The 17,349-nt window shown below is 46.7% G+C and overlaps 1 protein-coding gene across 3 annotated transcripts in view; it reads left to right on the top strand.

Moving 5' to 3' along the window:
* The window catches only part of CFDP1 (craniofacial development protein 1), a 128,675-nt gene that overhangs the window by 98,268 nt on the left and 13,058 nt on the right, over window positions 1–17,349 (top strand). The gene's annotated exons all lie outside the window — the stretch shown is intronic.

Here is a 17,349-nt window from a genome sequence, read left to right as displayed (position 1 = left end):
TCCCCCACCCACTGCACCTGCCTCCAGCTGATGGCTTCTGCTTTGCAGCAACAGACCGGCTCTGCAGCCTTTTTCTGGGGTTTGCATCCCGAGGAAGTACAGATGTTCTCCAGAGCGTTCCAGGCCGGCAGGATTGTCTGGACAGGTGGGGTTGCTGCAACAGTTTATCCTTATTATTATCCTCGTTCGTGTTCCTTTTCACTTGTTTCTGTTTTAAAGGGTTTTGTTTGGATTAATTACAGGAGAGGGAAGAAAGCAAACTGCCAGAGCTGCAAGTAGGTCAGGTGCTACAGGAGGCGGCAGGTCTTGGGTCAGCGGACGGCCGTGATTGTTGGCCTTGCCAGATGATCAGGAGCAACTAATACTGCAATGCCTCTGTCCGGTGGACGCTCTTGCAGAGCATTAATGATTAATAATGCTCACGACCTCTCACAGTTAAATTGGTCGCTGTGTGTCTCAGTCACTGAAGTAGAAAATGTGAAGGAGTAATCGATCCAGGGCCGGGGCAGCCCCACAGCAAATGAATTAGATGAATTGCAGGCCAGAAGTGGTTCTATCTTAACGCCTTGCTCTAACCACCACAACTTCCTTATTTTTTAATCAGCTTGTGGAGGGACTGAAAAAAGGGGAATGGGCTGTATAATAACCAGAATGTGGTATGAAGCTTTTAAAGACTTCCTTGCCTTGCCTTTTTCACTTCCCTCCCCCTATTTAAAACAAAAACAGAGGCACCAGGGTGGTTCAGCCGGTTAAAACAGCTGACTTCTGCTCAGGTCATGATCTCACGGTTTGTGCGTTCAAGCCCAGCATCACGCTCCACACTGACACTGTAGAGCCTGCTTGGGACTCTCTGTCTCTGCTCCTCTCCCCTGCTGGCTTGCTCACTCTCCTCTCTCTCTCAAAATAAATAACTAAAAAAACAAAACTTTCTGATTTGCTGACCATCTTGGTGGCATTTTAGGACTTCTCTCCCTGATTCTCATTTGATAGAAACATGTTCGTTCCATTTTAGTCATTTCTCATGCTTTACTTTGGCTCTGCAGCACAACATCTATCTGAAGGGGAGGCCATCAAAGATTTTGTCTGTCTAAAATTTAGCTTACTCTTAGGCAATGGAATGAATATGATGGTTTTGCATTTGCTAAAGAAGAAATGCTGATCAGCTTGTTTCTTTAAATCTCTGACGTTACTACTTTTTTCCTTCTTACGTTGACCCAGTAACTCTCCTCCTGCTCATTTAGAGACATCATTAAGTGGGCAAGTCACAGAACAAAAGGAAATATTTGCAAAATATGTGTCTGATATATATACATAAAAGACTATGACAAAACTTTTTAAGGGAAAAAAATGGACATTACACAAAAGAATACAGGTGTAAGCACATGAAAAAAAAGTGTTCATGATCATTAGTCATCAGGCACATGCACAGTAGATCTCAGGTCACACCCCCTGAAATGGGTGAAATGAAAAAGACTGAGAAGACCATAGGTTGGCAAGGATATGGAGCAGTTGGAACTGTCAGTGCACTGCCGATGGGAGCCTAACCATGAATGTTAATCATTTCAGCTGTCTATATCACATTTTGTTAAGTTTAACATATACTTACTCTGTGACCGGCATCCTACTTTTTATAGGTTTTCATTCAGGAGAAATTAAAGCATGTCTACAAAAAAACCCCATATGGGGCGCCTGGGTGGCTCAGTCGGTTGAGCGTCCGACTTTGGCTCAGGTCACGATCTCACAGTTCGGGAGTTTGAGCCTCGCGTGGGGCTCTGTGCTGAGGCTCGGAGCCTGGAGCCTGCTTCGGATTCTGTGTCTCCCTCTCTCTCTGCCCCTTCCCCGCTCATGCTCTGTCTCTCTGTCTCTCAGAAATGAACAAACGTTAAAAAAAAAAGTTGTTTTTTTTTTTTTTTAAATCCATATGAGAATGTTGTATTCATGATAGCCCAAAACTTGAGAGAGCCTACCTAGGTGCCTCTCAGCCAGAGAGTGGATAAGCCAAGTGTGGCACAAACAGGGAATAGGCCACTGGACACCCAGCACACACTGGTCCACGTGGCTCCGATGGACCTCAGGATCGTGCTGCATGAAAGAACCAGATACAAAAGGATAAATACCATATTGTTCCATGAGTTCGAAATGAGGCAAAATTAATCTGTGATGGTAGAAGTCAGGATTGGGGTGGTAATGGACTGGGAAGAGAACTTTCTGGGATGATAGAAATGTTCTGTATTTTGACTTGGGGCATGAGTTACACAGGAGTGTACATATACTAAACTGGTGGAAGAGAAAGTGCACTGTTCATCTGTGTATTTTCACTGTGAATTTCAGTGCCAAAAAATGGGGGGGGCGGTGCTGCTGGAAGTGACAGAAGTGACAGCCAGAGGTCTCTCTTCCTTTTCCCCTACTATTAGGGCAGGAATCCTGACCCGTGCTGAGCACAGGATAGGAGCCACAGTGGTGGGGCTGACTGCCTTTGCCCCCCCTTTGGAAGGGGGGCAAGTTTGAGGCACTGTGGAGTTTGATTTTTCCTCCTAGCACTTGGCCATCAGTGCCTGCCACCCCACACAGCAGGGGGAGCGGTGCCTGATGGAAGAGGAGGCCCATCCTGAATAGCTGTGGAGTAAGTGCCATTGCCCCTTGTAGCCTTGGTGGATAAGGCCCGCTCTGTTTTTCTTCCAGCTTTCAATAACTGGAATTCACTTCACTTCGTCATCATAAGGGCCGGCTTGTCTGCCTGAGAGGCAGTCTTCAGAATAATGGCAAAATTGTGCTACTTGGTGCTTGGACTCTGTGTACTTGGGATGGACTGTTGATAAAATGAGGGGCCTTCTCATCCCATGAGAGTTGTGAACAGTTCTGTGCTCTTCGTATTCTAGTTAACAGCACACGAAACCTATGGAGAAATAAGTATGATTCTCCAAAATCTTTTGTATCAAGCGTTGGAAGAAATGTTCTCGCTTTCATCTGTCTCATTCTTTCAGCACTGCACACCTGGGGAACACATTGTTCCACCAGCTTTTCTAGTGGAGTGATTCTGCCTAATGAGTTCAAACCCACCCTCCTCCTGGCCTCCCCTCAGTCCTAAATCTACGTATCCACCATTATTCCTGAAAACCAGCCTCGTGACTCCTCAGTGACTTGGCCCTGCTGACCCAGATGGAGACCACAGCCTTACCTGAATGTTTGCACGGCCCATTCAGTTTCTCTTCAAACCATAATGTTTGGATAATTATTCGAGTGGTAATGTGCTTCAGTGGGAGGTTTTGGGGACTTTCTCTAAACTAGCAGCCTTCAAATCGTCCTATACTCCTAGTATATAGAGAACAGCTGCCAGGGCCCCGTGCCCGGAAGTTCTGATTCGGGATGCAGGATGGGCCCTGGAGTTTGCATGTTTAATAGCTACAGGGACTTCTCCAACAGTATTGAGAAACACTGAAAAGCGTTATGCCAGGTGTTTGCGGGAGGAGCAGGGAGAGGATTTCATCGCTGAAATTTGTCAGGTGCCCTCAGGGGCTGTAGCTCCCTCAGAACCCTGATGAGGCCATCCTTTTCTTTGTATCCCTGGCATCAGCATGGCTGCTAGCATATGGCACGAGTGTGAGACATTTTGAATGAGTAAATACATTAATTGAAGCAAAGGAGCAAGTGACACACACAGAGAACGCTATCAAATACAGCTCAGTTCAGGTACTTCGGTGTTACGGGAAGGATTGCACGTGTAGAAAATCTTTATTAAGGATAAACAATAAGAAACATGTTAAATGACAAGAGCGACAAAGGTCAAAAAAGACACACTGCACATCAGGGGGGGCAAGAGCCTAATACTGCCAGACTGCTGGCTACACATAAAAATCCCTTTCTCTTCTGCTAAAGGGACATGAAGGTGTATTAACCCCTACAGGTACATAGTTGGCGAAGTCAAATGTACTGCTCAGTCTTCTGACCCAGTCCCAGGTCCTGCTTTCCAGAGACTACTGCTTTACACTCCATTAGCTAGTTCTGATTTGGTCCAGATTTTATTTCATTTCATTTATTTTATTTTATTCATGTCTATTTAGTTTTTGAGAGAGAAAGAGGTGACAAGTGGTGGAGGGGCAGAGAGAGAGGGAGGCACAGAATCGGAAGTAGGCTCCAGACTTTGAGCTGTCAGCACAGAGCCTGACGTGGGCTCAAACTCACAGACCATGAGATCATGCCCTGAGCCCAAGTCAGACGCTCAAATGACTGAGCCACCCAGGCACCTCTGGTCCATATTTTAATCATGTGTTTAGTGTAGTGTTATTTCTTGGTTTATCATTTTTAAGCATGATTTATTAACTTCCTGTTAACTAGTTTTTAAGAAGCCCCAGCTCTCGGGCCCCTAAGTGGCTCAGTTGTTTAAGCATCCAACTCTTGATTTCAGCTCAAGTCATGATCCCAGGGGCATGGGATCGACCCCTTATCAGGCTCCTTGCTGAGCATGCAGCCTGCTTAGGAGTCTCTCCCTCTGCCCCTCTCTCTCCCCTGCTCACACTCACTCTTGCTTTGTCTCAAAAATAAATAAACATTAAAAAAAAAAAAAAGGCATCAGCTCATGTTTTAAAAGAAGAGGACTGTTTTCTTGTGGCACCTGCCCCTAAGCGTCCCCCGTCCTCCTTCCAGTCTCCCAGTTTCGTGACAGTATTGTGACTGTAGTATTGTTCACCACTGAGCCAGGATGTGGACTGATGCTATATTTCCTTTCATGTATATATATGTGTATTTGTTAGTTTGCTTGGTTTTCTGTGTCCCCATCACAAATTTTTTCCAAACTCTTTCAGCAAGCCTGTAAAATCCCTCTCAATACTCTTCTTGACTATGTCAGAAAAATCTGTCATGTCCTTCCCCACTCCCCCTTCCCCCCATCCCTTCTGGACCCTTCCACCCTCCTGCTCCAGTTGGGGCTCTTTGTTCTCTTGGCTTTCTGTCCAGCTGTTGTTCTGGGCCTGCGTTTTATCCCTCTTTGTGTAGCTACTGTGTTTCTTGGATCCCTTGTTCTCTTCTTTCTAGGTTTATTCTCCTGTTTAGACAGAACTCATCCTCCAGTAACATCCTGAGGAAATGGTTTATGGGGGATACATTTTTGAGACTTGGCATTTCTGAAAGTGACTTTGTTCTAACTTCACATTTTGTTCATGGTTTTGCTGGGTATGATATTGCAGGTGGAACATTATTTGTCTGTACAATTGTGAGGACATTGCTCCACAGTCAGGCTTCTTCTAGAATTCTGTCTGAAGCCATTTGGAATTCTTGCATCTTTGTATATAACTTCATTTTCCCCTGCCCCTGTCTCTTCGCAAGTTTTAAAGTTTTTACGATCTTCTTTTTATCCCTGGGATTCTCACCAGGCCCCAAGAACTTTTTGGCATCTTTTTCTAGCTGCTTTTCACCATCTTATGCCTTCCATTGTGTATACCAGCGCAGATTCTTGCTGAACAAGAAAGTGTCTGCATAATTCTCTGACGTTGACATGGTTCGTGTGACAGCTAGTGGGAGTGCTCATCTCCGCTGCAACTCCATTTGCTGCCTGTAGCTCCTCTGTACCCCTGGATAATTCTGGCAGATTCTGACAAGTTGTTCAGTTGGCTGAGTATTCAGTTAGCTAATTGCTCCCATTACATCCATTCAGTGTTGGTCTTAGTTTTAAAGCTGGATTCAGGCGTTGTTTCTGGCTTGTAACATAGTTCTGTAAATGACTTTAAAACTAGCCCCCCAGGGGTGCCTGGGTGGCGCAGTCGGTTAAGCGTCCGAGTTCAGCCAGGTCACGATCTCGCGGTCCGTGAGTTCAAGCCCCGCGTCGGGCTCTGAGCTGATGGCTCAGAGCCTGGAGCCTGTTTCCGATTCTGTGTCTCCCTCTCTCTCTGCCCCTCCCCCGTTCATGCTCTGTCTCTCTCTGTCCCAAAAAAATAAATAAACGTTAAAAAAAAAAATTAAAAAAAATAAAATAAAACTAGCCCCCCAAAACTAACCAAACAAAAGCAGCCCAGCATAAGGTAGCCAGTCACAAGGAAAAAAACTCGTTTGCTGCACGTAGCAAATGAGGTCCCTGACCTGATTGTTCCAGAACTGCATTTTCACGTAAAATGAATCCAGTTACCACTTTTTTTTTATTGTTCTCTTTTGTTTGCAAATGCTGTTATCATGGACACCAAAGAGGGGAGGGGGCAAAAGATTCATTGAGGATTCCACTTAATTCTACCCCTTACTTACATTTCAATTAGGGTATCTTAGCCTCTGGTCCCTCAGATTGCAGTTTATGACAGGATTGTTGAACATCCTGCAGGCTCTCAGGGTGGTGCCGAGGCCGGCCTAGGACAGATTCCACGCTACTGACAGCCAGTCGAAGGGGGCCTGCCATCTTTTGCAGTGAATAAATGCTTTTCCTGTGCCTGCTCTGCAGGACCTAGTGCTTAGTGCTGGGACCAGCGGCAGCTACGGGCTCAGCCAACACAGAGAATTGTTACTTTAGTAGGTATCGTTATTGGAATCTATTTATAATGTGCGAATTGATATGTTTTCTCAATATTCATACATTCTTCTAACAAATACTTATTGGGTGCCTACCATGTGCTTGGCACTGTGCCAGGTGCTTGGGTTATATCTGTGAACAAAACAGACATTGGTTCTAGCTTTGTGGAGTCTTCATTCCAGCACGAAGCTAGACAGTAAACATGACAGATAAATTACGTGGTGTGTCAGAAAATCCTAAGTGTTAGGGAGGGAAGAAAAACCGGAGGAGGGTAGGGGATCAGGAGCATGGGCCGAAGGTGAAGTGTTGAATAGGACGGTCAGGGTAGTCCTCCCTGGGAAATTGAGATTGGAACCAAGACTTTACGGGGGTAAGGAAGTGAACCAAGACACTGTCTGGGAAGAGAATATGGAGGGCAGAAGGAGGGGCTTGCAGGTCCCAGAGAGTGAGCACGTGCGTGAGGCCGGATGATGGGGGGTAGTCTCAGGAGAGGAGGTCTTGAGAGGTAAGCACCGCCAGGTGTCGTTGCCCTCGGCAAAGATGTGACAAGCTGCTGCAGACGAAGCCCACTGCACAGGTGGGTATGGAAGGCTGGAGTTAGGGACAGAGGTCTGGGCCAAGGATAAGAAAGACACTGGGGAAAGGCGGCACATAACTGGTATGTAAGCCTTGGGCCTGGACGAGGTCACTCGGGAAGTGAGTGTAGGTCGAGAAGAGTGGTCCAAGGATCGGGTGCCAGAGAACTCCCAGATGCCTTCAAAGATGCTGACAGTAACAGTCAGAAAAGTCCAAACTGTGGGCCATTCTGCCGGTGGGGGAACTATTCTAGATTAAAGCAGATCAGCTTCTCTTGGCTTGGAATTTTTCAGAATGAAAAGTTTGGGGTAGGGGAAGAAGTCGAAATTTAAAATCTGCTTTGCCGCCAAATATGAATTAGCCTTGGAAAAAGAACAAGCAACTCCTAAAGACCTAGATCCACTAATTTTTCTCTAGCAGCAGCAAGATTTTAATTTCTTTCTGGATTCCAGAGCATCTTTTCAAAGATTTAGGAGAATAAGAGTGGGGACGACAGGAAATACTGATTTTCTGCTCTGTGCCAGACATTGTGCTAAGTTGCCTTCACGTGTAGTGCGAGTGTTATTACCTCTTTCTGAACTTCTTTATCCCAGTTTGTGCTCCTGGCAAGTTCCTTCTCATCCTTCAAACTTCAGACACCCACCTACCCCCACCCCCCACAGCCTTCCCCAACTAATACCCTGACTCCTAGTGCACCTGCTGAGTAGCACTTCTCTCCTGGTGTAATTACTTATCTGTGTATCTGTCTTGGGTGGATAAACTGAGTGAGGGTAAGAGACCTGTGTCTCTGTCTCCCGTGGCCAGCAGAGTCTCGCCCACTGGAGGCTGTCAGTAAACAAGAGCTGACCAGAGGAACATCTCATTTAATCATCATCCTTCAAGGCAGTTAGTATTATCCTTGTTTTAATAATTGGTTAGTTGAGACTCAGATTTAAAAAAGAAACACAAATTAAGTGGTAAGGGCAGGTTTTTGCCCTGCGTGTGCCCGGCAGCTTTTCAGACAAAGCTCCAAACTGGCACTGGTGATGTGCGGGACTTGGTTCCCCTAGCAGCGCGTAGACACTGCCGTTGTCGCAGGTCTAGGTTTCTTATTTCCCTGCCCTTCACGAAATTTCTGTGTGACCATCAGCATAGAGGACGGAGTGGGAGGATTGCGTTTCCTATAGGAAGATGTAATAGGTATGAACTGAGAGACGTGTTGTTGCCTTTTTTTTTTCTTTATTTGAGACATGTTGCTTCAGAATTCAGCTTTAAGATCTTAAACCTAGGATTTAAAAAGTGTTAGTTGAGAGAATAGATCGATAGAGAAAGTAGATTAGTGGTTGCCTAAGGCTGGGGACCTAGGGATGGCTGCTGATGGGTATGAGGGTTTTTTTAAGGGCATGACAGAATGTTCTAAAATTAGGTTGTGGTAATGGCTGCATAACTGAATATACGAAGCACCACCGACTTACCTATCTTAAATGGGTGAATTCTTTAGTATGTGAGTTGTATCTCAGTAAAGAGGTTTTTAGAAGTATTAGCTGAGAATCAGAAATGATTGGTCATCAGATTTTCCAGCACTCTTTCAAAATACAAATAAACTTAGTAGCAGATACATTTGGGTTATTGTCTCCATCGTCCTCACTCTTAGAGAAACCTCTTCCCCAGTACAGCTGGGCAGTTTGAGCATTCTGTTTTGTTGTGTCTGCTGGTTTTCATCTCAGCTGTAGCATTTGGATGAGAACGGCAGTGTTTCCTAGCTCCCAGCCTCCTTCCCTCGCCTGGGTAGTGAGAATGGGGAACACGCTCACGTTGCTGAATTACCAGGTGAGCCTCGCAGTGACAGGAAGGGCAGCTTGAAGCCCCTGCCCCGGAGAGGGTCACAGACCCTCACAGGCTGCTCTGCTGCCTCAAGAGCAAGGGGCTGCAGGTCAGGGCCTCCGTCTTGTTTTAATTCCCTCATGGCATCTCTGCCTGGCGGGGCTGGCCGGGTCTCAGCAGACCGTCCTCTCTCAGCCAGCAGTTGCTCAAGCACCTTTTTCAAACGTTTGGCCGCAACCCATTGTGGATCGTGGTCATAAAGCACGTGCTCTGAGGGGACGTCCCCCCAGGGTGCAAGCATGTGAATTTGTTCAGGGTTCATCCATCACTCATCAGTAGGGTTGGGTCATAGTTACCTTGTAGAACAGACCTCATTTCTGAATGAAAAAGCTGCTTTAGCAACCCCAGGCTGGCAGAAAGGAAAGAGACTTGTCGCTTTCTCTTCTTGCCATAGAGATGGAGGGTGGGAATTCTTTTTGGTGGTTAGTGATGCAGAGGGTAAAAACCTTCCATCTATTAAAGAGAAACTATGTTGTGGTTGTACAGATGGCCCAACTGTGGTTAGCATCTATGAAAGCCATTTCCTGCGTGCAGTAAAAAGAAAGTTTTCTGCTTTCTCTACCAGACTCCATGGGAGCACATATTTCTCTTTGTTCAAAACTACTACATCGCCTTAGCAAAGTGACATCCTGGGCTCAGGCAGAAACAGCCCCCTTCTTTTGATCACCCCGTGCAGGTAACTGCTTCCCAGGGGCACCTAAGTGCTGGATTGGAAGGCTGCTATGACAGGGGAAGCTGCTGACGCTGATGGTGGTACGCCCCGGCTTTTTGAGGACAGATGAGAGCAGCTCCCGAGAATTGGGAAGGTTGGAGTCTAAGCTTCGTCGAGTTGCCCATTGAGGTTAGCCGAATCACAGCTTCTAGGAGGCGGGACAAGATGCCCTGGCTGCAGAGCGAGTGAGCAATGTTCTAGATGCCACCTTGAGAGAGATCTGGAGTCAGAGCCCCAAGCAAGAGTGCCAGGTGCTGAGAAATGGCCTTTCTTGCCACTTCAGCCTCGTCTGGTGAAAGGACCATAGAGCACACAGCCCTCCAGACAGAACTTGGAGGAGTCGGGAGTCCCAGCTGTGTCCAACTTCCATAGCCTCTCATTTGGAATGTGGCATGCTTATATAGGAGCAGTGAGAAGTTTAGGACGAAGGGGAATAATTTTGCAGGATGTATGGCAGCCAACTCGTGTGGAGTTTCATTCACAACCATGTGGTTCATGTGCCTCTCCATGGCTAGAAAGGAGCATGGTCCTGACTCATTTTCCATGAAATCTCCATGATGTAAAACTAAAGGAATATTTCTAGTCTGACTGAGGACACCCCCACATCCTGAAACTTTGACCTGATCTCAATTTGGGATGAATCCAGGAACATAATTTTATGTTGACATCCTCAGACATTTTCTAAAGGGGTTAGAGATCTGCCTGGGAGAAACAGAAAGCTAAAAGTCAAAGAAAAAGCAGAATGTTGGGGTTTGGGAAAGCATGCCAAGTCCCTCATCAGCAATTAGCCAGACGAGCCACCGTTGAGGCACATTTCTCTTCTGTGCCCTGTGCTTTGCTTTTCACATTGGCTGGTTTGAGAGACGTGCTGTTTGCTCAACCGTGTTTCCTGATGAGAGTGATCCGGGTGAATGTGGCTCCTGCCCTCAGACCAGACGGGCATCCGCACACCCACACGGGCTCAGCACTGTCACAGGAGACAGCCATCAGGACTCTCCTCTACAGAGGGCAGTGACTTTGGCTACCAGGTCCTGACAGCTTCATCTCTTCTTTGCCTCTGTGTCTGCACTTGATCGGGAGCTGATATGAAACCACTATCTGGAAAACAAGCCGTGTGTGCCCTCCTCAGTCGAACTCCCAGGCTTCCGCATAAAGAAAAATATCATTATGGGCTTCGTTAGAAGCTGTATTTAATAATTCCTTTAAAATTCTGTCTCAGAAATGTAAATGGTCTATTTATGTTGGCCGGTGAATTATTCTTCCCACCTGTGCCTGATCATACAGATTCAAGCAACAGCAGCTTGCACCTCAGGGAGAAAGCATCCCCTCCCCAGGCATGGTCCTTATTCCAGTAAAGTAAAGGTTTCCGCTTTGGAGAACCAGGCCTTCTTCACTCTCCAGCTACTATAAAATGGTGGAGGCCCTTCCCTGCTTTGCCATGATCCCCCAGCATGGGAATAGTGTAAGGAAGGAAATTGCTGGAGCAGCGGCAGGAAGGGATGTGGCATTATCTCTTTCCCAGGGAATGGGGTGAAACCACAGGGGAGTGGAGCAGAACAGAAGGGAAATTCAGGAGGATCATTTCCTAGAGGTCTGGTGGGCGGGCCAGAGGGTTTTTCTTTGTCACTAAGACTTCTGTCACTTAACCCTTAGGCATAGCAGGCGCCAGGCCCTTGAGAAGAGTAACCAGATATGTAAGTGAATGCCTGCATGTTGGCCAGAGAACTCCGTATTCACCATTGGCCTGTGCAGTCTAGGACTCTTTTGACCATCCTGTAACCCTTGGCCTTTTCTCTAGTTACTGCTCTTTGACTTTTAAGAGACTTTCTTACAGCCAGAGCTCTATGATCCCTTTAAGAGTTCCTGAATATTTGTCCTTCACATAAGATCCTTCACTGTTTTTTTCACTTCAGTCTGTCCACAGACATTTCCAGGGCATTACAGAGTGAGGCACCAGAAATAAGAAGCAGTCAGAACTTGCTGAGCGTCCTGAGAGTAGTATCCTGTGCATCACACACATTAATTACAAATTGGTTACAGAGAGGAGAGTACACCTTTACAAACGGGAGCTCTGGCGGTCACCACCTGCCCCAAGGGACCACACAGATCATCATGAGTCCTGGGCTGACCTCACACTCCGCCTGACTCTGGGTGGTGGTGCAGTAAGCTGATTCTGACCTCACCTGTGTACCCACCTGGCCTAAGAAACGGACAAACCCTAAACGAGCAGTATTCTATTCTGGACTCAAAAAAATTGGCAATGGCATTAAGGACCAAAAATCAAACAAAGCAAAGAAGAGGCAGGACACTGTACTAGCTTAAAAAGTAAAGGAGACTAAGGAAACGTCGGATGCTTCCTGCCTGGAAGGAGGGAATGGGGAACGACTGTCATGGCCATCTGGGGAGGCAGTAAGGGAATTGTGAATATGGACTTTACACCGTTGGATCAGCTTTAAAGTTCTTGGGTGCGGTATAAAGTGTTGTGTTGATGTATGAGGATGCCCTTAGGCACCACATGCGCAAGTACTTAGAAGTGAAGGGGCATGATGTCTGCATCTTACTTAAAAGTGGTTTCACGCCTCCAAAAAAGACCATTTAAATGGAGAGAAAGGGGGAAAGTGGGAGGGAGGAAGGGGGAAGAGAGAAAGCAAATGTGGCAAAATGCTAATAATGAGTGAATCTAGGCTATTCAGATAATGCTTGTTCTCTGCTTTCAACATTTCTGTCAGCGCGACATTTTTAAACTAGAAAGTTGGACATTTCTCACCAGACCGCACTGGGGTTCTTGTGCTGAGTGCTGCTGTACCCCGTCCCTCAGAAGCGGTAGTGGAACAAATGCTCGTGTTAAAGCTCACACTTGCCCCACTCGCAATGCAAGACTTTTTGCGTCTCCATGCAGATCTCTCCCTGCGTTACACACACGAGCCAAGCATCGCAGATGCCTTCGTGCACCAAAGAAGGGTGGGGGAAGAGGGCCTGGTCCTCCCTGACACTTGTCTCACTTTGACCTTCTTTGAAAGGTCTGAACCAGGCAGATTAATAAAAACAAACAACAATTAAAAAATAAATAAATAAGTAAATAAAACAAAACAATGGCCCTTTGTGGCAAGACACCCAAGCCCACTAAGCAGGCTGGTTTCAGCAGAACAATAGACTCCTAGAGGACAGTTCTTCAGAGAGAAAAGGGACAGTAAGTTTCTCTTGGGGTGTGTTGCTAATAAATACACTGCCTGGCAGATCAATTAGCTTGTCCCAGGAAAAAAGTCCTTTTCATTGTCACTGCAGAGCCCCTAAGCCCAGTTACTTGTCCCAAGATGAACGCCCTGGATTACAGCAGGGACCAGGAGACTGTGCAGTGAGAGGGCCTGTACTGCTCTGGGGAGAACAGTTCATGGCTCACTGTGAATGGATGATGCATCCACTCCCGGAAGAGCCGTCCATTTCAGTAGATCCGACCGAGTCTGCTGGCGTGATTGGGTTTCCGGCATCAGCGGAGACCTCGGTGCTTCACTGACAGGGAAGGAAGAGTTGGAAAGCGCTTTCTGTAAAACACTGTTTCGGAAGAGATTAGAATTCAGAACTTTTGGGGCACCTGGGTGGCTTCGTGAGTTAAGTGTCTGACTCTTGGTTTCAACTCACGTCGTGATGTCACAGTTCCTGGGATCAAGCCCCGCATCAGGCTCTGTGCTGACACTGCAGGGCCTGCTTGGAATTCTCTTTGCCCCTCCCCCTGCCTTTCTCTCTCAAATAAATAAACCTTAAAAATTTTTAAAAACAAAAAAGAATTCAGAACTTTCGCCACCAGAATAATCAAGTGTGTTTCGGAGACATGTTTTAAAGTTCTAGTACAGATGAAATCAAATCAGACTTAAGTGTACTTCATTCTTGGATTGGGATCGAAGCAGTAGAACCAAGTCACAAATCACTTGCTATTTGTATAAAAGCTAAAGCTGCTGCTCTTTGTCAGCCTTTATTTCACCTTTTGCTGATAGATGCCACTTTTGGGGGCGGGTAGCTGGCACAGTATCAACGTTAGTAACAGGTTCCAGAGCACTGACAGTTTTTCAAGCCACAAAATGGTTAAGATCATTTGATACTTCTTGTCTGACTTCTGATTTTCCACTTTCCTGAGCCCAGTGGCCTATAGAATACTGCCGGTACATTGTTGGGAAGTGAATGGGATTTGAACTCTCTCCCCAAAGTACCGCTGGCTTCCAGGCTGTTTCCTTGAGTGGTCTGGTCTTGGGCTTTGGGGAGATTACTTAGAGATTTGCACAGATAAAGAGTGAGACTGGCCCAGGGATCGGGGCTTTACTTTTCATTCTTGCAGATTTTAGCTACATCCAAAGAAGATCTAAAAGAGGACGGCGGTTCCAAGCAGACCGCTCTCAACGAAGAATATCATCATAAACTTTCTTCCCATTTCTCAGGGAGTACCGTGACAATTCCGGACCCTTGTATGGCTCTGGAAAATAATCCCATGTGTGAACTACAAAAAAATCCACTCCTGCCTTGTAAACAGATGACAAATCCTAAGGAAACTGGGTATCTGTGCCAAAGAATCTTTGTTCCAAATAATTTGCATTTTAGTGGTTATGCAAGTTATGAGACGGAAGGCATAGACTAGAGCCGGGCTCCATGTGTTAGAGTTCTAAGTAAAGGTCAGTAGTGCTTCCTTGTACATGTGTTGATCCTATTCTTGCCAGTCTACTTTTGGAGCTACCTTTTCTGATATCTTGGTTCCAGTGCAGTGTTGACTCCTTTTGTCACGAGAAAAAAATTCATTTGGATAAGCCCATCAAATCACAGGGATTTAGTTCATTAAACATGTAGTGATCACCCACGTAGTGTGGGTGAGTCAGGAATGAGTAGGACATGGACCCTGTGTACAGTGAGCTCCAAGACAACAGGGGAAATAAGAACACCCCCCCCCCCCCCAAATTAGCAGTGATAGAAGTCGGAGTATGGAAGGGATCTCCAAAGGCTGTCTGTCCCCAACTCCAGCATCAACCAGGTAGAAAAGACAGGTGGGGAGGTGGGGGGGTGAGACAGGCCGGAGGTCAGAAGCACAGAGAAGCGCAGAGTACTGGTCCCACGTCTCCCCTTGGGAACTTGGGCAGGTTTCTTAATCTTCTTGGATTTCATAGTTAACTCATCTCTAAAATAAGGAAGTTGGATTAAACAGCCTCTCCTATGGTCCCTCTTTTGTGCTCTGAAAGTAAGTATGTGGTTATAATTTGCCTGTATGACGGTCTCTTCTATTACATTGTCTCCTTGAAGTCAAAGATTCTGCCTTATGTATTTGTGTGTCCCTAGGTCCAAGCAAAATGTCTGGTATACAGTCATTTCTCAGTAATCTCTGATGGAGGAGTACAATGAATGACTGACTCTAAATTCATTCCCAAACCTAAAATTCTGTTCTGTGGGCCGGCTGAGTTCCTGAGGCCAATTTTAAAGATCTTGGGGAAAGATGTGCCCACTTTTCCTTCACAGTCAGTTGCAGTGTCCTGCCATCCTCTCTGTTTCCCCTTGTTATCTTCCTGGTTCTTTCCCAGCACCTCTTGGAAATAAACAGCAGGATCCAGAGCATCATGAGGGCAGCTGGATAGAGCAGTGCTTTTGCTACAAAATGAATGGAATCAGTGGATTCGTTCGGGTGAATCTGAGTCCATGCTTCTGAGGCTGGAGCCAAGAAAACAAGTTACTAATGTCTTTCTGACATACTCGACAGGATAGAGCTTATCATTTGGTTGCAGTGAATTTTGTTAAACTTCCATTTCTGTGACTCAAGAGAAGCAGAAGAAGTTCTAGCAGATTATCATCATAAACTTTGAATTGAGAAAAAGATGACTGTCATTTTGCCTTTTTTTGCCCCTTTTACTTTTTTGGAGGTTCTGAATCTGTGCGAGGTCTTCGTGGGTGTCTGGTGTTGGCATAGGTCGTTGGGCTGGGTGCCGTGGAAAGGGAACAGAAGAGAATTGCTTATTGAGGGATAACGAGCTCGAATACACGAGAGAAAAAAGCTTGGTAGGAGCTGCTTTCACCAGCAAGCCCGCTGCACTCAGCCAGGCGCTCTTTCGGAGCAGAAGCCTGCTGCTTTAGAGGAGAGGGGAGCCAAGGCCATGCGCTTGGACAGGATTAGTCTTCACATCGAACTTACGGTAGTTAGGTCAGTAGAGGACAGTGGCGTTCAGGAGGAGGGGGTTGAAAGGCCATTGTTACATTGGAAACATCTTGGTAGCCACATACCGGACATGTCTGAGAATGAGCAAGTGAATGGTGCGTTTCTTTGGACTTGGCCTTGCATCAGGTGGATGAGGAGTCTGTTGAATGAAATACCGTGGTCTTCGGTGACACAGCTCACCACAGTTTAGAATCAAGATCCGAAAATCCATGGCTGGGGAAACAGGTGGTCTGTCAAAGGCGACCCTCTGGTAGTACCTTGCCCTTATGACTTAGGATCCAGTACAAAGAGAAATCGGTGGCTCTGTTGATGTGGTGCCTGAAACTGCACTGGTTCCTGCTGACAGCAGAGGGGTCTCTGAGGGAATTCTGACCTCCCCCTTCCCACAGCTGCCAGAGGTCTGTGGGAGGGCAGTGCTAATAGTCGCCTCCTGGCCAGCCGCCCCTCTCGGGACCGCTGCGGTACTCTCTGCAGCGCTCTTTCCTGGCCAAGAGAGCCAGCCGCCCTTGACCAGAAGCTGAGGCTTTCTTGCCTGCCTCTGCCCTCCTGAAAGCCTGGTTGATGAACCGTAACAGCAGAGCTAGGGCCGAGGTCATGGTACACGTGCCCTCCTGAAAGCTGTGATGGAGCAATGCCAGGCCTGTGCCACTGCAGCCCCGTGTCGAGTGGTGGGCCGTATGAGTGCTCCAAAGCCTGCAGGGACCCCACGCCCCAGATTCCAGAAGAGAAAGGGCTCTCAGTCGTGATGAGCCTCGCATGTTTTGGCTGCTGCCATAAATGTGTCATTCACTTTGATGTAGCCTCAAATACAAGACAGGTAATTTTGCTTTCGAGACTTATCAGATTAGGAAGTCACAAACCACATTCATGATCCAGTGAAGACAGACCTGGAAGCTTTCCCTTAAAGCATATTAGCACAGGTGACATTTCGCTGGTGTTTAGTGGTGAGCAAGGCAAAGGGGGATTATGGCTTTTTTCTTTTCTGGAACTCTCTTCACTGTTAATGCTGCAAAAGATCATTTTCTCAGACTTCTCAAAGTGATTGTCAGAAAGATGGTATAATTTGGGACTACCATCAGAACTGCAGCTGAGGGTGGGAGATGCTGTACAGAGCTTATGGTGCCGCTCGGGTGGAGGGACCAGGTTGTCATGAGCTGAATGATGAATGAAGGCAAGTAGAAATCACTCCCCTCGGGGCGCCTGGGTGGCTAAGTCAGTTAAGCGGCCGCCTTCGGCTCAGGTCATGATCTCGCGGTCCGTGAGTTCGAGCCCCGCGTCAGGCTCTGTGCTGACAGCTCAGAGCCTGGAGCCTGTTTCAGATTATGTGTCTCCCTCTCTCTGACCCTCCCCCGTTCATGCTCTGTCTCTCTCTGTCTCAAAAATAAATAAACATTAAAAAAAAAAAATTAAAAAAAAAAAAAGAAATCGCTTCCCTCAGAATCCCCAATTTAAAAGTATTCTGAACATCCTTTATTCTGTAAAGAGCTGATTCCCTCCCTCTAATTGTTTCTGTGATCCGGGTGA

Source organism: Herpailurus yagouaroundi, unplaced genomic scaffold (assembly GCF_014898765.1).
Source record: "Herpailurus yagouaroundi ecotype Mexico unplaced genomic scaffold, PumYag 190, whole genome shotgun sequence".
NCBI classification, from domain to species: domain Eukaryota; kingdom Metazoa; phylum Chordata; class Mammalia; order Carnivora; family Felidae; genus Herpailurus; species Herpailurus yagouaroundi.
The sequence above is the reverse complement of the archived record's forward strand: the minus strand, read 5'-3'. Positions and strand labels throughout refer to the sequence as shown.